This window comes from Rattus norvegicus, chromosome 20, assembly GCF_021556685.1.
Source record: "Rattus norvegicus strain SHRSP/BbbUtx chromosome 20, alternate assembly SHRSP_T2T, whole genome shotgun sequence".
NCBI classification, from domain to species: Eukaryota; Metazoa; Chordata; class Mammalia; order Rodentia; family Muridae; genus Rattus; species Rattus norvegicus.
Window position 1 is genome coordinate 57,265,103 of NC_141553.1, and position 17,574 is coordinate 57,282,676.

The window sequence follows — 17,574 nt, forward strand, 5'->3', positions numbered from 1 at the left end:
TCAATAGTAAAATATCATTAAAGTCAGGTATATATTGCTGCTAAAAGTATGATTAAGGATTTTTTTTGTCAATATAGCTATTCAGAGCACTGAACATTTTAAAGAAATAAAGTCCTTGGAATTATGTTCATTTGCATTCTTCTCTTGGGCTCTTCCATTTCTCTGAGAATGTCAATATTTATATTCTGGTCTATGAGGAAAATCTTCCATTTGGAGCACTGAGTATTTCCATGTGCCCAGGCCTCTTCAAAGCTAATCATTAAGACTAAATAGAAAAGCATTCTAGATGAGATATGACTATCATTCAACATCAGAATGGGAAAAAAATGCACGAGCTTGACCTTTACGTAAAAGTTTTTATTATTTAGAGAGAAACTGAATTGAGGAAAATTAGATCTTATTAAATTGTCAGATACCAAACAGCGATGACATGAACAAAAATTATGGAAACTAGTTGAAAGGCAGGATTTCAAAAGCCATCTTAGCAATGTTTATTTACAGGCAAAACCAACTCCCTTAATAATATGTCAATTTATTGAAATTTGCTTAATTTTGTCAATAGTTTGGTTGAATGACCAAAATTTTGTTTTCTTTGTGTGACTTGAGTTATTATTTCACACTAGAAAGACTATATTAAAAACATGCTAACAAAGACGTTTTAGCTAGTGGCATCTCTTTGTCTGTGTTTCCATTATCCACGCCTGGTTTTGGGATACAGCAAGTTCTCAGACAAATACTTGCTGGGAGGTTAAAAGTAGATCTCTGATATGCATCAAAACATGACACGATTTTGAATTAAAGTACTATTTTAGATTTTTTTCAGGCCACATGGATTCTAGAAGGAAAACTATCCTTAGTTGGTGTGAGTCGGTGTGAATTCCCGTTGACAAGTGGAGATCATGGATCTGCGGTTCTACCTTTGCTGTGGGCAGGAAGAGAAGTCTAGGCTGTGGTTGTTCCCTTGCACCGTGAGGAGAGAATTCCCAATTGTGTTTTTGGGTATTAAACTATTTTTTGTTGGAAAGATTGCTTTTAGATTTTCAAAGTTTAGATTTTAGTGCTCCTAAAATCTTATTCCTCCCTCTCCAGTACTTGCAACTATCAAATTTTACGTCATTTTAAAGGCTGGACTTGTTTTAAATTTGCATTTTTTCTAAAACAAACCCCATGCTCAGAGAGGGCTAATTTAACACTGATATGCATTCTTTTGATATTTACAACTTACTCTGATCGTGTCATTGTGTTTTACAAGTATTTACTTGTAAATACTTGTCTTTTTATTTATTTATTTTTCATCACTTCCGACTCTTCTGAAGGTATTACCTTCCCTGCTTCTGTGCTTGCTGAGTTCTGAGGTGTTATCTGCCTTAATCTTTGTAAACTCAGATTTATCTAAGACCCTGGCAGAATGTTGATTACCCTTTGTGTCATGTGTTATTTATCTAGCTTCAGCAGTTAATACTGTTGGTGTTAGGAAACAAGTACAAGGCCACTGCTTTATAAAGACTCCTGACACATTTATGCAGGTGTTGAGGATAACAGAAGGCTTCCTATCTTGGGACAACTCAGTTATCTTTTCAATAGAAACTGTTGGCAGCTAATATACTTACGAGCTTACAACATGCAGATGTGAGTGAGTGTGTGTGTGTATGTGTGTGTGTGTGTGTGTGTGTGTGTGTGTGCGCGCACGCGCGCATGTGTCTGTCTGTCTGTTCGTGTGTGTGTGTGTGTGTGAGAGAGAGAGAGAGAGAAAGAGAGAGAGTGAGACAAAGAGAGACAGAGGACAGACAGACAGAGACAGAGACAGAGAGACAGACAGACAGACAGAGAGAGACAGAGATATAGAGACAGACAGAGACACAGACAGGGAGATAGCAAGGCAGAAAGACGGAGACAGAGACAGGATGAAAGAGAATTACTTTTGCTTGTTGTTTTTGTTGGGACTGGGCAGCACGTATAGATTACATATTAGAAATTGGCTCCAGTACAAAATGGTGTTTTCTTTCTTATAAAGTAAGATCCATTGAAACAGAGGAGAAAAGCATACGTGTGAGTCACATATGTTGTAGCTACAAGAAGCTGTTGTCTTTATCTTTTAACTTATATTGATTTGCCACCATCTAGGAGCAGAGACTTGATGAGAATGATCTTAAATATGGTTTCACAGATTGGCGCTGACTCACCTCCAGAAACAACTATAGAAGGTGAGCATCTCTAGCAAAGAAATACTCAATCCATAACTATTAGATATCAAGCCTAACTTTTCAGGTCTTCTGGACCCTGGCGTCTGATCCTGTGTCCTAGCATGTTACATGTGTCTTCTAGTTCAATGCTGTGTAGTTGGTATGGTTTAAAGTAAAGTCTAAAGTGACTTAACTGAGCAATTTACTGTGTACATACATGTATATATAGTTAGTATATAGATTAGTACAACAACCTTAATATACTTGATGTTGTTAATGTTCCTTTATGGCAAACACTGTAAATCTGTTCTGAAAACATTATTTAAGCAGAGTGAAAAAGAGAAGAAAAAATGGGAAGTACATTTTTTTTCTTTCTAGTTTGAGATTTCTTTTCTTTTCTGGTAGTTGATATCAGAATTTTATTCTGGAATCTAAAACCTTTTCTTCTCAATATTAGCAGATTTTATTTCTATAACACTCATTTCTGTGAGAGGGAGAAATGACTGTATTATGCTAAGAAGTTAGAGAAACAACAAAAAATTTCACCTCACAAAAACTAATATATTTTATCTTTCAAGTTGCAAGGGCATACTCTGGAACCTCAGTGGTGGAGTTTTCCTACAACACCAGAGAAAGATATGTAGCTTGGGAAGGATTGAAGAACCAGCCCTCAGTGAGGACTGGACACTCTCCAGGGCAATGGGGAAGCTGTAGTACTTTTATATCCCCCCCCCCAGTTCACTGTTCTTTTCTACTTTCTCTTTCTACTTTACTCTTTTTAGAGTATAGCTCGTGGCTATTAATCAGCTGGTGTGTTAAATGTAATTATGTCTATATTTTTATTTCTTTGTATATTTGTTTGTTCCCTCTCTCCCTCTTTCCTTTTTGTTTTGTTTTTCTAGACAGGAGTTTTCTACATAACCCTGGCTGTCCTGGAACTAGCTCTGTTGACCAGGCTGGTCTCTAACTCACACAGCCTGCCTCTGTCCAGCCGCTGTCCCCCGACTAGCTCCCTCTTAAGTGCTGGGATTAAAGGTGTGCACCACCCCTGCCCAGGAAATGTCTGTTTTTCAAAAGTCGTGCAAACATTTTGGAAAGCTTACTTCTTGTAAGTACCTGAATAGGATGGTAAGTTCCACCATCTAAGGTCATATGTCCAAGGAGGAGTAGAAAAGAACTGAGAAATATTTCTACAAGATGAAGTCAGAATTCTGTAAGGGTAAGATGGAAGATGGAAAGAAAGAAGAAAGGACTCAGGGAAGGAGCGTGGTGGCAGAAACGGGTGGCTCTGGGGTTGGGTAGTCAGCTTTGCTTCCTGTATGGGTGCCATAGATATGGAAAAAGAGGACTTTACTTTTAGTAGAAGGGGTTTAACCCAGGATCTCATGGATGTTAGGCATGCACTCTGTAATTGATCTGTATCTCTAATCCAGGACGTATTTAAGACATTTTATTGTACAATATTTTCCCAAACTCTCTGTGCCAGATGTATTTTCTGAATATACCAAATGAAAGGTGGGCTTTTAAAATTTATTCACTGGAGGATGGGCTCCCAAACTATCTACATTATTCAAGTTATGATACCTTTGAAACTATGGCTCTCTGAGCCAAAAGACAGCAGTTCAATATCTATAGTATTATACTTCTGACATATTACTTTGAAAAATGTATCTGGCAGCATACATGTGAGGATCAGAAAGAAACACTGTAAGCTTTAGAAACTTCAGATTGTAGAGTGATCTGGAACATTTCTCAAAGCTTACATTGCTGGGCTAGATTCTGGACGTTTCTAACTCAGTAGGTTTGAGGAGAAGCCTGAGATTTTACAGCATTCTCTCAGGATCTTGAGCTATTTTGCTTTGAGAATTGCTGGTTTGGCATTCCTTTTATTGAAGCACAGAAGCCAAGATTTTGAACTGGTTTGCCTGGCTACAGAACCCATTTTTCTTTCCATTGGATTGTAATGCCTCTGCAATCTGTGGCAAGAGGAACGTTTAACCTTGATGGTACACTGGAGTCAATAGAAGTGGTTAAGAATTTTTACCCATATCCCAGGGGTTCTTGAAGTTTTCAAGGATCAGATAAGTTAAGGTCAACACTCACAGTTATAAATAAGCAGGCAACCCCAGGTGTGCTGGTAGACACTTGTCTTCCTATGGCTGGGGCTCTTTGCCCAGCTGGCATAGACTAACCACTAAGCTCCAGACCAGTGAGAAACCTTGTCTCAAAAACAAGGTAGATGGCTCCTGAGGAATGTTACCTGATAGTGACATCTGGCCTTTACATACATATGCATGCACACACTACATACAAGTACAAGTGCACTCACACAAAAATGTATTCCCTTCCTTCTGACACACAAACCATGGAGTAGAATTTAAACATTTCTGAAGCCTCAAAGCCTCAACACACACACACACACACACACACACACACACACACACACACATATATACATATATACACACACACACATATATATATGTCTCACATACACACACACATATACATATACACACACACACACACATATATATATGTCTCACATACACACACACACAGACACACACACAATCTCAAAGGCCTAAAGCAGCTAATTTAAAAGAAAATCATTGGTGTTCTTGTGTGGCTCATTTAGTTAAGGATTACATTGGTGTAATAATATGGTAGTTCTTGGTTTCCAATGATTTCAGGAGTCTTGGGTAGTTGTCTAGATTTGTTGAGTTGGTCTTTAGAGCAACCAGAAAGCTGTTGGTTACTTCTAGGGTATATGTGCCACTACTACAGTCTTAGCATTACCGTGTCATGCTGGTCATGTTGTTCACTGTTAGTTACTTCTATCCTTTGGAAGCTTGCATGGTTCCTTCTGGTACCATGAAAGCAAGTACTCAGGGAGGAAGTTTCCAGGTCAGTTCCAGATCAGGGAACTCTGGGCCCTGGGTCTGAAATACAGGGTGCTTTCAGCAACAGGGACCTACCCTTTAGCTTTGGGGAACAATTAAAGACGATTGCAAGAGTTGGCAATATTTTGTGAGTCTCATGGAAAACCCTTACCAACAACTCAAGAGAGGGTTTCTCATGCCTGATGTTGGGATTTTTGTTAGATAGTCTTTGGATATTGGAGGGACCATTGTCAGACCAGACAGATATTTTTTTATTTAAACTACATACGTATATCTATACATCAACTTGTTAATATTATAAGTATTTCTAGGTAGAAGTTAATAGTATGATTTACTTATTTTCCAGACATCCTTACTATCATTTATCTTCTTCTTTTCTTTTGTGTTTCTCTCCTTCTGTGTCCCTAACTAGAATTCCCTCTTTTTCCATCTCCCTAGTCAGATTATTTGTGGCCTGCTATTCCCTCTACCCCCATAATGGATTCTTTTTATTTGATTCCTAACTACATTCTAAATGTTTGTCTCGTCCAAAGATAATTCAGTCCTTACCCCATATCAAGAAAACCTTTTTTTTGCAACAGATGGAGACTATTACAGAAAACTATAATCATTCAAAACACAGAGTTGTGGATCCCAGACCCAAATGCTACATCTATGATCCATGATACAACATAAGGTTCAGGGATCATTGCAGAAGAGGGCATAGAAAGACTGTAAGAGTTAGATGAACAGCAAGTTTGCTGTAAGGTTGTGCCTCCTAGGAATATCAGAAACTATACTCATAAAATCTTAACAGTGTTACCTCTTAAGCATGAGCTAAACAAGAACAAAAGACATATTAGCATTGACAGGGGAAATCTCTGGAGGCCTCAGCTTTAAACTAAGAACTACAGGCAACTGAGTAGTGATGAGAGAAGAAGAAAATCTTCCCCAGGAAACAACACAATTGTTTATCTGGAATCAAATAGTCAAATAGTTAGCCCTGAATATATATTGAATATATATATATATATGTGTGTGTGTGTGTGTGTGTGTGTGTGTGTACATAATTATATAGACTTAACAGGTTGTACAGTTAATGAAAAAAAGAGGCCATGAATTGAGAGAGAGCAAGAAGGGGTATATGGGAGGGTTTGGAGGGAGGAAAGGGAAATAATATGATAACCTCAAAAGTAAGATAAAAATTAATAAATTTTACTGATATATATTCATTGAATACAATAATGGGTTATATAAGGACAATTTCATACACATACACAAAGTACTTGAAGACATTCCTCTTCAAAATCTCTTACTCTCCTCTACTTACTTTGCTCATTTTCTGTCAATCCTTTTTATTCCCATGATTTGTTTCTACTTTCATGCCATATATATATATGTATATATATAATTTTATTAGTCTATTTAAGATCTAAGAACTAAAAAATAAGAAAAATGTGTATATGTCTTCCTGTGAATGACTCAACTCATATCAATCATCAGTTAAGATAATTCCTCACAGACAGAGCTATGATCCAACATGATCAAGGCAGTTCTTCACTTGAAGCTTCTGTTTCTCAGGTGGCCTCAGATTATGTCAAGTTGGCAATAAAAATGCATCCATTCAATTTTCTTGTTTTTAATTTTAAATGGCAATTCTTAAAGTGTAAAATATTAGGTGCATGTGTGTTTTGTCTGCATGCACGTCTATGTACCATGTACATGTTTGGTGCCTGAGGAGGCCAGAAGGTGTTGGAGCCTATGGAACTGGAGTTATAGACAATTGTGAGCCTCCATGTAGGTGCTGTCAACTGAATCCTCATCTTCTGGAAGAGGATTTAAGTGCTAAATCAACCCTCTAGCTCCTTTATAATTTCCTTTACCCATTTCTTTGGTGATAGACACATGGGCTGGTTCTTTACCTCAGCTATTACGGATAGTGCTTCAGTAAATACGGATGTACAAGTTTCCTTGTGGTATGTTCACTGTCCTGGGTGTTCTGATAATAGGTATGTCTGTCCATTTTTGGTCTTCTAAGAACCTTCACACTGATTTCCATTGTGGCTGCAGTAATTTACATTCCTATCAGCAGTAGGTCAGGGTTTTCTATTGCTGTACCTTAGCCAACATTTATTTTTTAATGACTGCCAAACTATCAGAATTAGTTAGAATTTCCCTGTAGTTTTTACTTGCATTTTTCTGATGGTTATGACTGAATATTTTTTGATGCGTTCACTTGCTATTTGATTTTCATAGACTGAAAGATATTATTCTTTTCAGTCTCTTTTGAATAGTTTGATTTCTTGTTATTTAAATTTTTAAAAATTCTTCATTATATTATAGATATTAATTTCCTCTTAGATAGCTAGCTATCTTATCCTATTCTCTATAACGTCTCCTCCAGGGAGAAAAGAATGAAAAAGGGAAATTCCTTAGAATGCAATCCCTTTTTATTTAATCCTACCTGAAACCATTGCTGCTTAAATTTCCTCACTTTTGGAAGCAGTTCAAACAGTTTTGGATAACATTTGACTAAACCACTCTGTCTATGGAGCAGCACTGTAGGGAGAGACCGTGCAATGCTTAGACTTTATTCACTCCATCAAATTCATGTCATATAAACAACTTAACAGCATTAATAAACAAACTTCCCTTAGGTTATAAAGCTAAAACACTATACCTAAAGGGGATTTAGTTCCAGCGAGTCTGATGTCAGAGTCTGAGATCACTGAAAGTGGATGAATAAGTGAAACTGTTAGGAGAGAAAGAAGGGAACAAAAAACACTTTAAGGCAAGGGCATGGGTGAGGACTTTCTCAGTAAGATACTAGTTACACAGAAAGTCATGACAACAATGGACTAACGGGGCCAAGTGAAATGTAAAAGGCAAACAGCAGAGGAAACAGTCCAGGGAGAAGACGGCCTTGAGAATAGGGTAAGATCTATAAAATGTGTTTGTTTTTATGGGTACTCTCTGCTTGTGGTGCTGATTTTTCCTTTTTGTAAAATTCTGTTCTCTTCTTTGAATACATGGACGTTTTCTTGAAAAAGTATAATGTTTTCTAGAAAACAAGTTTCTATGACTTATAAAATGAGTTTTATTCTATCGTGTAAAACAGTAGTATGTGGCATTCTGAGATTTTTGGAGAAAGCTAAATCCAGGCTTCGCGCCACAGGACATGATGCAGTGAGCTGATGTTCACAGATCGTGCACTTCTGGAAGGCAAGGTGCCAGAGCACTGGCAGTGAATTTCCATTTTGTTATTTTTCTCCATCACTCGTCTGCTGGTGTGGGTGATGTCATAGCTTTATACCTTTTCCTTTAGACTTTCCTATACTTATTTCCTTTTCCTTGGCTTCTGGTCCACTGAGGATGACAAAAGGGTTCTGGGCTCATAATGTAAGGAGAAGAACCACCCAGCTGCTGGAGACATTTTATAATTCAGCCTGTGGCTTACTTTCAAATGGAGATTTACACTGGGAGAAGAAAGGGGAAACAGGCCTCCTGAATACAGAAGAGATTTTTCAGAATACTTTGTATTAAGCACAGGCACACTATGGTTCTGGGCAGTTCTGTATTAGGTTGGATAAGACTACCCTTATTCCAAAGTTTCAGTCCCCTGAAGCTTAATGCTAAAAGAGAACCTCTCCCTAAATGTGAGATTATCTTGGAATTATTGGAAGATTATCTTGGGTTATCTAAATGGCTCCAATATACTCACAATGGTTTTGGCAAGAAGCAGTTAGGGTAGAATCAGAAAGATAGTTATTTAGTGTTTTCTCTCATATGCAGAATTTAGATTAAAGTTATACATATAATATGTATTCATATATTTGTGTGGATCATAAAGCTAGAAATGCATTCATAAAAGAAGAGGAAGAAATCTTAAGAGATATGAGAAATTTGATGATCGTCAAACACATGTAACAAGAAAGGAAAGGTTTGGAATAATAAAAGAAAGAAGGAGAAAAAGAGAAAGCACGAGAAAGGGCAGTGGTGGGGGAGATTAAAGGAGAACAAAGTATAATAAGATATATATGAGAATGCCATGATAAAACATTACTCTGTGTACTAATCTAAAATATTAATAATAAAACAAGTGAGTCAGCACACTTAGTGACAAAGGTGACAAGAGGGATGAAAAACTATGAACTAAAGATTACAGGGAGTCTCTAGGAAAGTGAAGGATGTAGATTCTCCCCTGATATGGACTTGCTCCCTCATTTAGACCTATGACTGTTGAAACTATGAGTTAAAATATCTTCAATCGGTTGAGGATTTAGCTCAGTGGTAGAGCGCTTGCCTAGGAATCGCAAGTCCCTGGGTTCGGTCCCCAGCTCAAAAAAAAAAAATCTTCAATCATTTGTTACAGAGGCCATGGGAAATTAAGAGGTGGGTTTCCCTCAGGAGGGGGCCCTGGTGGCACTGGAATCCTCAGATTCTTTAAGCAGAGTGGTTAGAGCCTTCACAGAAACTCCTGGTGCTATTGTTTTAAGTTGTTTGGTTCTCTGTACTTGAGGTTAATGGGTTCAGATTCAGCCATGTCTTAGAAAAGAGGAGGTTATGCCTGTTAAGGCCTAAGCAACTGTTATCTGTCTAGTCAGCCATTTTGTGCTGTTACTAGTATGTTCTATGCTTTGGTCTTCTTAGAATCCAATCACAATAGTACCTTCTCATATACTGTTACTGCTGTTACTAGTATGTTCTATGCTTTGGTCTTCTTAGAATCCAATCACAATAGAACTGCTTTGTATAGTTAAGCTTAGACTGAAACCCATCCAGCAGCACTTCCCGCACCTATGTATGAACTTTTATGGCTTCTTTTCATTGTAAGCTGCCCCTGGAATGGACCCCAGCATATGAGAGACACCTGTACCAATATAAGAACCTATTTGGAGAAAGATTTCAAGTTTGCATAGGGGTCAAGTAAAGTTTAAGTTCTCAAGAGGGGTTGAGTAAAGTTTAAGTTCCCAAGACCTCCCTGGGAACTGACATCTTGATTTGCAGAAAGAGACGTGTACTTGGGTAACTGACATCTGATTGGCAAGTTAAGACATGAATATTAGGCAAGGCAAGTCCCCTGCCACAGTTGAATACCCCAACCAATGGGAACAGAATAAGTGTACTACAAAGACATGTTCTAAGGAAATCCCCTATCCCTAAATCCTGATTGGTGAAGTAACTAGGCACAGATGTTTGTACATTTTGGGATTAAAAGCCTATAGGAACTTAACTAAATGTCCCACCCACATCTAGAATCTGGTCTTTGGCCCTGATCAATCTGTCTGACTGAACCATCCCTGTTTGACTAAGGTCAGTGTCTGAGTGGTTTGTCTGGTGATCCCTAGACCCCAACAATAGCTGAGGGCTAACAGGACCAGGTCAAGTAAGGAGGTTTGTAGCTGGAGGCTTAGATGTGTTCATTTAAAGTGTTAATGTTTGCTGACAATCTGATTCCTGTTTTTCCAGTTTCTTACCCATGCAGAAGTTAATTTATTCAGTTCTTCCGATCAGAGATGTTCTGCTAGGGAAGTATCTTAGTTACTGTTCTCTTGCTGTGGAGAGGCACTATGACCAAGGCTTTCTTATAAAAGAAAGCATTTAATTAGGGACTTGCTAATGGCTTTAAAGGGTTAGTTTAAGATTACCATGGCAGGAAGCAGACAGGTATGGTGCTAGAACAGTAGCTGAGAACTTTACCTACTGATCAGCAAGCAGCAGGCTGAAAGCTGGAGAGATACTGGGCCTGGCATGGGATTTTGAAACCTCAAAGCCCACCTCCAGTGACACATTTTCACAACAAGGCCACACCTCCCAATCCTTCCCAAGCAATTCCACTGACTGGGGACTAAGCATTCAAACATATGAACCTATGGGACCATTCTTATTTGAATCACAGCAAGAAACTTATCCCAGATAGAAGCAAGTAAAGCCTGATTAATTAGCCATTCATGTGACTTTTCCTGGTGACTGTTACTGATGATCTTAGAAATTCAGTAGGACTAATAAAAATATTATATGTATAGAAAAGAGGTTTCCTGGCCCATGAAAAAGAAAGTACAGCCTATCAGAGTGGCCCTTAGACAATGAAAGAGACTAATTTTAGAAGGAAATTATTACTGAAAACAACAGAGCAGGTGGACAGAAAGAACTTGCATCATAGAATCGACACACAACTGCTTGTTACACAAGATACCTGTCTACAGCCAGGATAATTTTGTTAAAACAGTTTTCTCACGACTGATTCCTTGGTGGACAGTAAATATGGATTTAATGACAAGGAAGGGAAACACATTTTAAGCAGGGGACACTCATCTTGGACAAGTGACATGCCACCTATCGATTAACACTGAGTCGCTCTCAACGTGAAGACTTTAAGAATTCTTATATTGCAGCCTTACTGTGATGATTCAGTTCATACCTACCATACTTTGGAAATTCAGAGGTGACAACAAGCTAGAAGATAAGGACTTTATCTTCCTGGTACTGTGTTTCAAACAGTTTCAGTAACTAAGAGGAAATATATTTTTCTCATTTAATTCTGTCTGTTAAAAGTCAATTAATGCTCTAAATAATATCAAATATTGCTATTTCTTCAAGATAACAAATGCATGTTCATTTGGATTAAAAATGGTAGACACACAGGGGCCTGCCTGCTGCTCCTTCACACAGGGCGGGCAGAGGAGGTCACCTAGAGGCCTGCCTCATGGCCAACCTCTACAGCTGGAGCCACAGCAATGTGGAAGTACGTGGTGGACAGATGGGAGAGAAAGGGCAGCAGAATAATTTGAACATTATGGAGGGAGATGAAACTGGAAATGGGATGCTAGAGAGCAATAGCTACTTGTGAGAAGCCAGCACCACCACCTGAGGCCATGGTGAAGTACCAGCCTATGTTTCCACTTGTCTAGGTCTGTGGCCACAGAGCAGCAGGAAACAGTGGGTAATCTATGGCTGATATCATTAGAAACTGTGAGGACTCCTTGGTCTGCAGCTGCCTGGGACCAAACAGATGTGCAGAGCTGGCCCCGCCCCCCTCTGGCTCTAGCATTTGAGGCCCTGCATCTTGTCTGAGTATCAGAAGAGAGGTGTCCCTGGTTGTTCTGGGGACTCAGGTGAGCCGACCCAGAAAAATTGCCCAGCCCCTTGCTTTGCAGGCTGCAGCACTTGGGAGAGTGAGCCCTGCCCCTGGAGTGGGCAGCACAGTAGAGCTGGCTCTGGAGGCAGAGGTGCCTGTTAGTTGGCCCTGAGAGCAAGAGAGCAAGAGAGCTGACCTTGCTTCCTGCCAGTGTTCAATAAAAAGTTGAAAAAAAAATCCCATGTGGGTTATAAATATTATTTTAGCAGAACAAGAACATAAGCCCCTTGAAGTCATTTTGCCAATCCGATATGCTGTTCGAGTTTGAGTGGCATTTTTTTTGAGTAGTTTCATTTTATGTGGGAAATCTGATTGTTAAGGACTTCTAAGGAATCGTGCTGAGGAGGAGTAGTGTATGAACAAAATGAGGAAATCTATAGGATCTGCAGAAACTTCTGATGGTATCCACTAATGAGTTTCATTTTAATTGAAGATCATGTCACCTGAGTGAAGGGAACTCTTTCTCCAAACAAATTGTTTGTAGTGGATAAATTGGGGGATTAGATTTAACCTCTGTTTGGATTGTCCCCTATTCACTCTAAATGTAATATATAAATATAAAATTCACTCTAAATATAATGTGTAAGTAAAGTAATATAAGCATCCAAGCAGACTTGTAAGAACCTAAGATTCCTGTCCTTTGGCACTCAGATTTTATATAATTCCATTCCTCTGCATGCAGAAAGGATTTGCTAATGTATGTGATGTGATTTAAACTTGGAATATCCCTTACACACTTGTGTCTGAACATCTGGTCCCCAGCTGGCAATGCTGTTTTGGGATCTTATGCAAGCTTTAGGATGCAGGACCTGGCCAGTAGGAGTAGATCACTAAGGGAAGGTCTTTGTGGAGATATTATCTCTGGTTCATCCTTGTAACATCTCTGTGACTTCTGATCTGCCAAAATGTGGTGGCCCTCTGGTACACGTTCCCCCATCATGCCTTTTCCACCCGAATGGTCTGAAAGCCATGAGCTAAATGTGTCTTCCTTTCCTTAAGTGGCTCTGCTCAGGTATTTTGTCACCGTGATGAGAGAAATGTAATGAATACAGATGTCATCCCTATGATGGTATTCTGTTGTGGACAAAAGTAAAGTGATTTTGTCGATGCAGTTAAGGGTCAAAATCTACTGGTGGAGTTAATACAAGGCAGGAGATCTTATTTAAGTGTATTAATGGTTTGGATTTGAGATCCGTACCCTCCCTCCCAGTTCATGTTGTTCCGTTGTTCTCACATGTTGGTACTATTTTGGGAGACTGTAGAACTGTGGGGGCTGTGGCTTCACTAGAAGGAAGAGCTGACAGTGATGAACCTTGAAAATAATAGCAACTCTGCCTCTAGTTCCTGCTCTCGGCTTCCCAATTTAGCAAAATCTAACAAGCTGTGTTGCCAGAGTCCCATCCATTAATGAAACCATGCAGCCACCACACCATCCCAGCAGGATGGACTGGTTCTGCTTAAACCAAACTGTTAGCTAAAAATGATTCCTTTCTCCCTTAAGTTGCTGCTGTCATAAATTTGTTCATAGTGATATAAAATGACCTAATACAAAGTGAAAGTCCACATCAGAGAAACTAGAGAACTGGATCTTTCCTGAAGAAGCAGACTGCTGAAATCAAAGGAGTCAGCACTGTGTTTTGAGAGGACTTGCAAGGGAAAGAGATGTGCACCCCAAAGGCAGCCTCTAGGATTTGAGAGCAACCTCAGGTGACAGCCATTGGAAAAACAGGGACCTCGGTGTGGATTTTAGGCCTGAGAAGAGGAAAGCATGGTTCACATTCTCACTGAAGGCTGGGTGATGCCTGACATGGCCTAGAATTAAACTCTGCCTATAGATGTGTGTTATGGTTTGTATGTGCTTGGCCCAGGGAGGGGCACTATTAGAAGCTGTGGCCCTATTGGAGTAGGTGTGGCCATCACTGTGGGTGTGGGCTTTAACACCCTCATCCTAGCTTCCTGGAAGCCAGTATTCCACTAGCAGCCTTCAGATGAAGCTGCAGAACTCTCAGCTCCTTCTGCACTATGATTCCTGGATACTGCCATGTTCTGTGAACTTCTGAACCTGTAAGCCAGCCCCAATTAAATGTTGTCATAAGAGTTGCCTGGGTCATGGTATCTCTTCACAACAGTAAAACCCTAAGTCAATGTGTAAACTTTGAAGAGAGTCCATGCTCCAGAAAATGGCATAGTGCACTTCTTCATTGTACCACTCACAGGAGCCCAGCAATAGCATGCTTAGACTTCTGACCCATGGGAATGGGGAGATTTACCTCAGGTTCAAATTTGGTGTTCCATCAAAGAAAACTCACGTAATTGCTAAGTAAATAACACAAGGGAGAGAGGAAGAAACAGACATTCTACATGAACTTTAGATTGATGAGGAGAAAACCCTGGCTTACATTTTCACTTAATAAGTATGCACCAACTGTATCCTAAATCCACCCATGCATCCATCTGTTTCACCCCTGCTAGTATGAGCAGACAGCATAGTTGCTTATGATTTTTGCCACAGCAAAGACATTCCTGGCCATGTAAGACTTTGTTATTTTTTTCTAAGAAAAGCATGATAGTACACATCAGAAGTAAAACTTCCTATGATATTAGTTATTATTTATTGATATTTCAATCATTAAATGATATTGTTAGTGAATTGACACATTAAGATTTCCATAAAAGTTTTCTATTTTTGAAAATAATGGAGATGATTTATTTCAGGAATTTTTGTCTGCTACTGTAAATAGCATTTATTCTTGACATTGAATTTCATGTTTTTCTAGTTACATAATGATTTCAGGATGTGCTTCTGATAATGGTACTATTAATAAAATGGGTCTAATCCGACCCCCATTTTTTTCAGTATTCACCCCCCCCTCTAGTATGTTTCTTGTACTGGCTAGTTTTGTGTTTCAACTTGACACAAGCTGGAGATATTACAGAACAGGAGCCTCAGTTGTGGAAATGCCTTCATGAGACCCAGCTGTAAGGCATTTTCTCAACTAGTAGTCAAGGTGGGAGGACCCACGTGTCCCTGGGCTGGTGGTCTTGGATTCTATAAGAAAGCAAGCTGAGCAAGCCAGGGAAAGCAAGTCAGCAAGAAACATCCCCTGCAACCCTGGCCTCTGTATCCTCCTGCTTCCTGACCCGCTTGAGTTCCAGTCCTGATTTCCTTTGGTGATGGAATAGCAACATGGAAGTAAGCTGAATAAACCCTTTCCTTCCCAACTTGCTTCTTGGTCATGTTTGTACAGGAATAGAAACCCTGACTAAGACATTTCTTAATTTCAACATAATCTTGCCAGTTTTAGAAGTTTATTTGTACGTGTAGGTCTATATTACTTTTCAAAAGCTAGCTTTATCGAGGTATACCTCTAACAAGATACACTGAGATCCATTCAAGAAATCTTAACAATTTTTTTTAGCAGCCACACAATCAAGTTACAAAGTCTTTTAATAGCTCTCTTTATTTTCTTGTGTCCTTGCCAGATGAAAACACCAATATCGTTTGCTTCTGGTGCATTGTCCACCAGCTGGTGGATGTGCGTCAACAGGTCTGCCCTGATACCTGCCATTGTGCCCACTGCCTGGAAGGCCACGGTCGAGGTTTTTTTCCTTTTCAGATTGGGAGATACTGGGCACGGATGGGCAGAAGCCTTTGGAGGTATCAAAAGTTCCCACATAAAATACATCTGTTCACATGTGCCTGTTATGCCAGTCACATTAAATATGAATATGGCGATGCCTTCCTGGTTTGATATTATTGGACTTTCACCAGCTTCCCAGGAGGATGAGTTTGGAATTAAACAGGAGGCAGCAACTGTAAAAGTCTTGATAGATCAAGAAGTGAAGAATGGCATTCCTCTAACAGAATTATTCTGGGAGGATTTCCTCAGGGAGGTGCCTTATCTTTACACACTGCTCTCACCACACAGCAGAAACTGGCTGGTGTCACGGCACTCAGTTGCTGGTTTCCACTTCGGGCTTTATTTTCACAGGGGCCTCTCAATAGTGCTAATCGAGATATTTCTGCTCTCCAGTACTGTTGAGATTGTGACCCTTTAGTTCTCCTGTTTGGTTCTCTTACTGTTGAAAGACTAAAAGCATTGGAAAATCCAGCCAATGTAACCTTCAAGGTCTATGAAGGCATGATGCACAGCTCATGCCAGCAGGAAATGATGAGTGTCAAGCATGTCATTGATAAGCTCCTACCTCCGGTTGACTGATATCACTAAGAGGCCTTGAGTAGAAGTTCACCAGCATCACAGTAGTAGAGTATAAACCTTTTCCCATGACTGATCATAAAACCTCTAATGTTTGCAGCGTTAAAATGTTTTGCAAATACATACCAATGAGACAGACAAAATGATGTCTTCCTCATGAGATATGTATGATCCGTTTAAGTTTCTATGCATATATTTGTATTATACAGTTCAGAATAAACTAGCATTATAGTAAGTAAGTGAAGCAACTAGCTTCTTTGTCTCAAATTAATTCAGCAAAATAAGATAACAAAAGCAGAGTTTTGTTACATCATTTAAAAATTACTAGTATGTTCTCTGAAAATGTGTTCAGGTTTAAAGAAGCTGTTAGGATGTAAGTGACTCCTTAACTCTGTGAGTTAGACTATAGCTTTACTCCACAAGTTTTCAGTCACCATACAGTGTCTATATTTTTATGTTTGTATTCACACATACGTGACTGTAATACCTAAGATGGTATTACGTTATCCCTATAATAGGGATAATGCTTTTAAGTGTCAAAAAGTAATAATGCTCTCTTCAATGCCCTGCTATTGGGAGACCAGGGTTTCCCCCACTTCGATGTAATTTTTCTCCTCTCAAGAAAAAAAAGTAGGTTCTTTCTTTTTTGATTTTCCATAGAAAACTAATATTGCCTCCCTGTCATAAAAAGCAAATCTGTCACTATATATTATTTTGACATTCTGAAACACAGACATACAGTATTTCCAATATAGACAATGTGAAAAGAAACCAAACATTACTTAAGCTTACGTATTTCAAATAACTACACCTTCGTCCAATGTTAGGCTGAAGAGTTGCCAGAATCTTCAGTTCTGGTAATAATTCTGTGGTTTTATTTTTCTGTAAAAACTATATAATATATAATATATACAAAGTATATATAATATACATACTATATTATATATAAACTATATATTGTATAATAAGAATATAATTTCTTAAACATCTTTTTTTTAGTTTCACAGCGATACTTTATAATTTAAATAAACTTTCATTTTACACCTTCACATCAGCATATCATCAACTGTCAAACAGAGTTTAAGTTTATATTTTCTGTACATGTTACGCTTAAAAACCAAATACTGTCCAAGATGAGCAATCCAACTTTTGTT

The 17,574-nt window shown here is 38.9% G+C and overlaps 1 pseudogene; it reads left to right on the plus strand.

Annotated features, from left to right (window-relative positions):
- The first annotated feature begins 15,825 nt into the window (after nucleotides 1-15,825).
- On the plus strand, nucleotides 15,826-16,423 carry LOC147998755 (acyl-protein thioesterase 1-like; annotated as a pseudogene).
- Nucleotides 16,424-17,574: the final 1,151 nt, after the last annotated feature.